The following is an 8,532-nucleotide window of genomic DNA, read 5'->3' on the forward strand; positions in this document are numbered from 1 at the left end:
GAATGGCTGCCCTCATTGCTATACAGCAGCTTGTTTATATAAACTATAGTAGTACTTATCTGTTATCTACTGTGTATCTTGTGCTTGAATGGCTGTCCCCATGGCTACACAGCAGCTTGTTTATATAAAGTATAGTAGAGTTTCTGAATAAAACACACCAGTTGTACCAGTTGTACCAGTGCAGGGCAACAGTACATTATATTGTCATTCCTTACTTTTTTTGTGTTACTGTTCCTTTAATACAATATTTTACCTATAATATTGTAGGTATAAGACAGAAACAATAAGTAGAAGTAGAACAATTTATTGGCATTTAATCAAGGAAGAGTTTTTTGATTATATAAACATGCAGAATTAAAACTTGTAAAATGTTGCATTCTGATGATATCTCAGCACCTCCAGTCCAGTCGATTTCAGGTACATTCATTATGGGTCAGCTAGAAAGGTAATAAAAATTGAAATAATTAATCTAAAATGAAATTAAAATATCGGTAGTTAGTAGTTGGTATTTATAACTAAGCGATTTGACAGTATTTTAAATTACTCAGTAAGACTAAGAGAATGTACATGGGTTAATTGCACACAGCAATCTCATTACGGTATGTAGCATGACCTTAAAGGACCAGTAACATCAACATTTTTTTTAAAAAAATTCGTTAGTATACTTCAAAAAATAAACAAGACAAATAAAAGTTTAAAATTGCAAAGACTTTATTAAGAAATAACTTACCGAAGAGGAAGAGGAGGTGGTGTCCATGGATGTGGATTGCTGGCTCATTTGGCACTCTCTGTAGAGTCCCTGCAGCGAGGTTGCTTCTAATAGAGGCTTTGCAATTTTAAAGTTTTATTTGTCTTGGGGTTTATTTTTTGATGTATACTAACAAATTTTTTTTTTTAAAAAAATGTTGAAGTTACTGGTCCTTTAAAAGTATACACAGAATGCACATACCTCCCAAATTTTTAAAAACCGAAAGAGGGACAAAAAGATCTGCCATGGTAAATTTTTGTGACCATTCCCATTTGATGGCCACACACCCTAATTATCATATCCATTTTACAAAATTTGCCAGTTATGAAAGTCAGATTTCTCATAGTTTTAGGGCCATGTTTTATGTTATAACAGTTTTGCTATGGAAGGTGAAATTGCCCTTTAAGCTGTGAGTCTCAGTTTCCCCAAGTGACTTGTTTAGGTTATTAGTTACAATTGTATCTATGTGCTGATGCTCGGTATTCTGGGCTCTCTACCAAAAAGCCTCTTTTTTTATTGTTTCAGAACGTTGTATCTTTTTCTGGATTCAGCGCAGGAGATCAATGAGAAACTCTGGACATTTCAGTAAGAAACCCAGGACTGTGAGTTGAGCTATTAAAATTGGGACTGTCCATGAGTTCAAGACTTCAGGCTGTCATTGCCAGCAAAGGGGTTTCAACCAAGTATTACAAATGAACATTTTAGTTTCAGTTTTTAAGAAGTGATTGTGTTAAAAAAAGGCTTTAGTTCTTCACATTTGTATGCAATCTTTTTGTTCAGCCCACTGAATTAAAGCTGAAAGTCTGCAGTTCAACTACATCTGATTTGTTTTATTTCAAATTCATTGTGGTAATGTACAGAACCAAAATTAGAAAAAAAGTGGTCACTGTCCAAAGATTTATGGGCCTAACTGTATATCATCAGTCTTCCCCAAGCCTGCTTATGTAACATTACATTCAGCACACCAACTGAGATTAAGGGCTAAACTCCACGGGAGATTTTGTCAGATGGTGTCGGATCTCATCCTACAAGTTGGATACAGTCGCATGGGTCAAAATATAATGGAACTGATACAAATATCAGATTTTTAAACTACATGAAAATTTGCCATTCAACACAACACGACACGACTGTAGGATGGAACACTGCATGCTGCATCTTCATCTGATGAGATAAAATCTCATGGTGTCTGACCAACTTTTTTTCCCCATTGAAATGCAGAAACTGTCGATGGAGATGCATGAACAAACCACACCATCCGACTTTGGGCTTGATTCAATTCAATGCGATATGGTACTATCCGTATGAGAAGTGCTACTTTTCACATGTTTGCAATTCAATTCTTTGCGCTAAACACTTATCACGCTAACTGCTATATCTTTAGTTTTTGCTAACTAATGGCTCATTGAAACGACCGGCAACACTTACTTTTCATCATTCAACCCGAGAATGATTATGCATGAAATCTTTTGCGTTATATTCCAGTTTCACTTTGATGTGGTAGAAATTCTCTTCCTCCTATTGCTAAAGCCTTTTTGCCCTCTTTCCATCTTCTATCTCGCACATTTGCCTTATCGCGCAAGTGATTTAAAGGCATTTACAGTTACACCTATGTGTATTTCAAACAATAAACTAATTTTACATCTTCTCATGTTTGTACTAAATACTGGATCAGTCCCAAGAATCTTCAAGAACAGCAAGTTCTTGCTATGCCTCGGTGGGGTGTTGAATTAATAGCATTTGATTGGTTAAGATGAGCCAATAGAAGATGTTGATATGAGTCCTAGGCAGACTTCAGGGAGTAACGGGAAGTTATTTTTTGAATGTTAAAATGTAAAAAAAAGTTGACATATGTTGTATTTATACAACTGTTTACGGAGATAGAACTTGTTGCATGTTGAGTTGCGAAAAAACCACAACGACGACAACCATTACCATAGAAAGCGTTACTACGAAATTGAAGGTTTTGCGCAATTTCGATATTACATACAGCAATGAACCAAATAAGGACAATTAACGCGTTATGTTTCGCAGGTAAACACATCTTTTCATTATCGCACATTTAGCGCATTAAATTGAATCGAGCCAAAGGTACGAAGATCCATTATCGGAAAAACCAACAACTCGAGCATTCTGGATAACAGGTCCCATACCTGTATATAAACAGTATTAATGTTATCACAACTACAACAAATTAATGTATCAATGACTTGACAACGTGCCTCTTACTTCCTCCCCCTGCTCTTATTTCTCCTTAATCAAGTACTTGTAGTTGTATTTCCGGTCAAATGGAAACCGATGCCAATATACGCCTAAATCCATGTTTTGACCCATTCCTCTCTTGTGTGTGCTGCTGTGCCAGGGCATCTTTTCCGGTTTCACGTGCACTCCACCAAGCGGAGGTATTTTTCCTTTAATTTTCTCCTTCATATTTATCGTGGGGCTCATAGGTAAATACGATGATTTTCTAATGACTCTATTTCCATTTTCACTCAAGCTGTTATCAGGCTGTAGTCCTGCATGAAATAAAATGTTAATATCATTATCATGGTCCCAAGTGCTGTAATGTAATGGTCAGTATTCAAAACGTTTACAAACTATGGGGTAGTGATGGGCGAATAAATTAGCCATCCGCAAATTTGCGGCAAATATCCGCGTTTCGTTACTTGTAAATAAATTGCGAAACTGCAGTGAAAATTTGCCGGTGTCAAAAGATTTTTGGACGTGTGGCGGAAAAGTTGCTTGCATTAAAATCGTTGTGTGTCAACATTATTCAGTCGCCCATTGACTTTAACGCTGGTGCCAAAATTGACACAACCATCTGAATAGACGCAGGCGGCAAAATACACGTTTCGCAAACTTGTTGCTGTTTCGCGAACGGGACAAATTCGTCCATCGCTACATTGGGGCTGTAATAAAAGGGAATTGTATTTTGCCCAAGGTGCTCAAATCAAAGGACTAGGTTACATACTGGAAACAAAGAAATACAGGTATGGGATCTATTATCTAGAATGCTCAGGACCTGGTGTTTTCCAGATAACGGATCTTTCCGTAATTTGGATCTTCATACCTTAAATCTACTAGAAAATGATGTAAACATTAAATAAACCCAATAGGCTGGTTTTGCTTCCAATAAGGATTAATTATATCTAAGTTGGGATAAAGTACAAGCTACTGTTTTATTATTACGGAGAAAAAGGAAATTATTTTTAAAAATGTCCTTTTTTTGATTATAATGGCGTCTATGGGAGACTGCCTTTCTGTAATTCAGAGCTTTCTGGATAACGGGTTTCCGGATAACAGATCCTATACCTGTACTTTACAAATCTCAAGTGAAAACAGTAACTATAAAATACAATTTCAGAATTTGTGCAAAAGGCAGTTATTTGGTTAGATTTTGTTTGTACTGGAATCAGTTATTTGAGTGAGCTCTAATACATCTGCTAGGAAAGGAAGCCTCCCCTATAAGATATATTTGATCATTCATCTGACACCCAACTGCTGCTGAAGACAGAATGAAGAGAAACAGATGCTGAGAGAGGAATAGTGAATATAAAGATTTTATAACATAAAAAAATCGAATTTTTGAAGTTTTTGGCATACTGACTTTAATAAATAACCCCCTTAGACTCCAAAATGAAAGTCTTAGGCTCTTACTGACGAGCGTTTTTACCTGCGCTCACTTGCGTTTTTCTGCGTTCAGCCACGGGGTAGCGCAGGAATAGACGCATTACATTTTTTCCAATGGGGCTGTACTCACACAGGCGTGTGTAGGCGCCGAATGCAGGAAAAATGCAGCATGTTGCATCTCAACCTGCGTTCGGCGCCTACACGCGCCTGTGTGAGTACAGCCCCATTGGAAAACGCTGCGGCTGAACGCAGAAAAATGGAACGCAGGGGAGCGCAGGTAAAAATGCTCGTCAGTAAGAGCCCTGAGGGTTCAAATTCAATTCGGTAGAACAAGTGCCTTTACCTAGACAACTGAATATTTTTTATTTGCAGATAATTATTTTTTTTATCTCAAATCTGAATGAGAAAATAAGGGTTCTGCTTCAGTCCTGTATTGGGTCAAATTATTTGTGGAGAATTCGGTATAACACTGAATCCAAATGTATAGATTCAGTGCATGCCTTATACTTCACTGTTACAATTCCTTTCTTCATCTAGAGCTGTAAATATTTTAAAGTTTAAGTTAGAGCTTTTATTCCTTATGTAACTTTTTGGGGGCATCTCCACAGTTTGTTCATTTATACTTCTCAGAATGATTTCATAATCTGATGGAGAATGTAATGAGCAAAGTTTGTCCAGCATAGTCATAATCTGCTACCAATCATATTAGCCTATTATATCCCACTCTCTGATTGGTTGGTATGGACTACTAAAGCCTTCATTTGTTATTAGTTAACTCTCCCCATAATGTGGTTACTATACTATAAGCAAATATTTTATCATATTATACCCAAAAATGCATTTTGCAAAAATTAAAGCCCTATCCCTTGGAGCCACTTTCCTGCTGATAAACTAGGGTGCCACCTTTTGTTGTTTAGGGAAAATGGGCAGGGGTTTGGGCCAGTGATGTAGGGGGCAGTATGGGTGATGTGGGGGGGGCGGCCAGATGATGTTGAGGGTGGCCGGTGACATAGAGGGTGGGACTGATGTGTGATCAGCAATCAGGATCCTTGGATATAGGATTCAAACATGTGTAGGGGTCTGGTAAAATGGCCATCCTTATTAATAATGGCAGGCAATTCCCTAGAGTCATAGACGCCTAAATGAGTCCGAAAACACTGTTAGCAAGGGACCTATTTCTTATCCTGCTCCTGGAGTTCCCAAGTGTCCAGTAGATGGCACTGTGCTATAGTATAAAGGTCTGGGTAACCTTTGCTCAGGGTCTATTGCTTTAGCCCTTACCAAGCAGGCCGTAAGGGAATGGATATTGGAACCTTGGTAGATTGGGCCTATTAAAGGATAAGCTATACTATGTAATAGGTCACTCTAGGGGGCAAATTCACTAAGATTCGTAGTTGCGCCAGGCGCAACTTCGCCGCACTTCGCCAGGCGTAGTTTTGCCAGCGCTCCGAAAATTCACTAAAATCCGAAGTTGCGCACAGGGGTAGCGTAAGGTTGCGAAGTTGCGCTATCATTGATTCGCTAAGTGAAGCGAAGTTACGCTAGCAATGGTTAATTTGCATACGGCGCCAAATTCAAATTTCAATGGAGGCTAATCAGAGGGATTAAGATCCCGGGTACTAATTGCCTAGAAGTAGGGACTAAGTGTGCAGACTTAGAGATGTAGAGGTTCCCCTGGGTTCCACTTAGGCTGTAAGCTTGGTGTACCTTCAGTTGCTACTGTGTATGTTCCCTTGCCTGAAGGGACTGAGCTGTTCATTGCTGCTTGTGAGTATATGCTATCCTCTGTTGCTCTATGTTCCTGTTGATTTCTATTAACTCCTTAATCATTGTATTCAATAGACTATGTTCTCTGGTTAAGCATAAAGAACCACTGGTGCCCAATTATTGTGCATAGCACTTTATTACAGTTGCACTACACCCTGCCGCTTCACCGTTGCAAAGGGCTTCACCCCTGAGAGAAAGGTCTCATCCGGAGCACAAATATACATTATGGTAAGCTCTTAGAAAAGACAATGCCACTCAATTTACTATAGCGCTACACAGGATAAAAACATCTTAGAAACCTAAGAAATGTTTCCTTACCTGAAAGTTGTCCTTGGGCTAGGCCCAAAATCACAAATAGCAACGGGATGCAAAGGAACCTGTGGGGCATTGTTCCCATCTCAGATGAAAAAGCAACATGAAATCTAACACATTTCCATCCCATTTATACAGTCTCATACTGTTAACAGATAGAAAACATCAATCACAAATATATTTACAGAGAATCATGCGCCCACCATGGGACCTGCAACTGCTAATCCATTTGAATGTCTACTGCCATTGTGACACAATGTATATGGGGCTGAAATTAATACAATTTCAGCAAGATGTTTTAATTGTGGTTCTATGTGGGACATTCACTAAGATTCGTAGTTGCGCCAGCGTCCGCTTCGCCGCACTTCGCCAGGCGTATTTTCATCAGCGCTGCGCAAATTCACTAAAATCCGAAGTTGAGCTCAGGGGAAGCATAAGGTTGTGAAGTTAATTCGCCAAGCAATGCAAAGTTACGCTAGCGATGGTTAATTTGCATACGGCGCCAAATTGAAGTTACAATGGAGGTATATGTAGTAGCACTACACAAGCCTGGGAAACCTTCAAAACAGCAAATAAAATTTTTTATTTTGCCCTACACATGTGCCCACTGTATAGTTAAGGTGCCATGAGTTAGGAAATGTAGGGGGGGAAGGAGGGTAGCCCCAAAAAATTTTTTTGATCTTTTCCAGCCTATCACCCATAAAAAATGAAAAAACGCCAGCGTTTTTTGGGACTGAAGCAATCCCTATCTACTCTATTGCACTTCGCCTGGTCTGAGGTGGCGAAGGAAGTCTGGTGTAAAAGGTAGCGTTCAGAATAATTCGCGCGTCAGTGAATTTGCGTAGTTACGTCCGTTGCGCAAATTCGACAGGGTGCTAAGTAACACTAGCGAATTTACCTCAGCGTCCGTTAGTGAACCGGCGAATTAACGAAAATGCGCTACGCTGGCGCATTCACGCTAGCGTTAGGTGCTTCGTCGTTTAGTCGAGTCTCTCGGAAGTAATTCAAACAAACCAGCTACATATAAGCAAAGGTTTATTACATACATAGAATGAAGAAGATATACATTACCGAATGAGCAAAGTATGCAAGCCCCCCTCTCTGCCTGTACGACTGGGAGATCCCTAAACAGTCCGCAGGCTCAAACGGTCCAAAGAAGGTCCTGCTCAGGCATGCATTATTCCCACAGGCGAATTTCAACTGACCGAATGGAGACCCCCAGTTTATATAGGCGTAGCAAACAATGAGCTCATATAGTAATTTAGTAAGAAGATACAATGACTTGGTTAATAACAGATCTTGCTTCCCATGCGCTCATCAGGATCTGGCCAGACTCCCAACAAGCACATCCAAAGCAGACAGTGGCGGAACCAGGGCCCGCACCCCCTCAGCAGGGGCGATCCTGGCCCCTCTGCCGCTTCATTGGCGAAGCACCCCTGCCCCTCAGGGCCCCCCGGCAGACCGCACCGCTGCCAAATGCGGCCGTTCGGAGGGGGCGGGCCCGGCTGTGCGTCACGCACCAGGGCCCGCCCCCCTCTAGTGACGCTTCTGAAAGCAGAGATCTTATCTTAGCTAACTGGTAGCTGAATAGCATATTGTGCCCCTAGCTACAATAAAGGAAAGTCTGATAAGGGCTGCAGAAATCATAAAACATAATACATATGAGAATAATGAACAAGTATTAGGTCATCGAGTTGATTACTTCCCATGATTTCTCTTGCACAACGCTTCATTATACAGGATTATGGATTATAAGGCCGCCTTGTATACTATCATACAAAGCTTTGTTATACACAATTATACGTTATAAAGCTGTCTTTTTACACTATATTGGGCTCAACATACAACATCGGGTTCAACAGTAGAACGGTTCTTTATCAAAGTATTGCAATAAGCTATTGGGTTTAATCAGAGTATTACCATGAGCCATTATTGAAAAAACTCCTATTAATACAGCAGACATTAGAGCTGAGGTGTGAGCCAGCGGTTGAGGGGTAAGGTGTTGCTCTCCTAACCTAACTAAATAAGGTGTAGGGTCAAGCAATATATTTCTGGGGGGTAGGACAGCAGTGCTA

General features: G+C 40.0%; 1 long non-coding RNA gene across 1 annotated transcript; it reads right to left on the bottom strand.

The window, feature by feature from the left end:
• Positions 1-288: 288 nt before the first annotated feature.
• Positions 289-6,566, bottom strand: LOC121400420. Its single transcript, XR_005965745.1, has 3 exons — positions 6,464-6,566; positions 2,978-3,264; positions 289-437 (listed from the first exon to the last, which is right to left on the bottom strand). It is a non-coding gene; the product is annotated as an uncharacterized LOC121400420 (long non-coding RNA).
• Between the last annotated feature and the right edge of the window lie 1,966 nt (positions 6,567-8,532).

Source organism: Xenopus laevis, chromosome 2S (genome assembly GCF_017654675.1).
Source record: "Xenopus laevis strain J_2021 chromosome 2S, Xenopus_laevis_v10.1, whole genome shotgun sequence".
NCBI classification, from domain to species: domain Eukaryota; kingdom Metazoa; phylum Chordata; class Amphibia; order Anura; family Pipidae; genus Xenopus; species Xenopus laevis.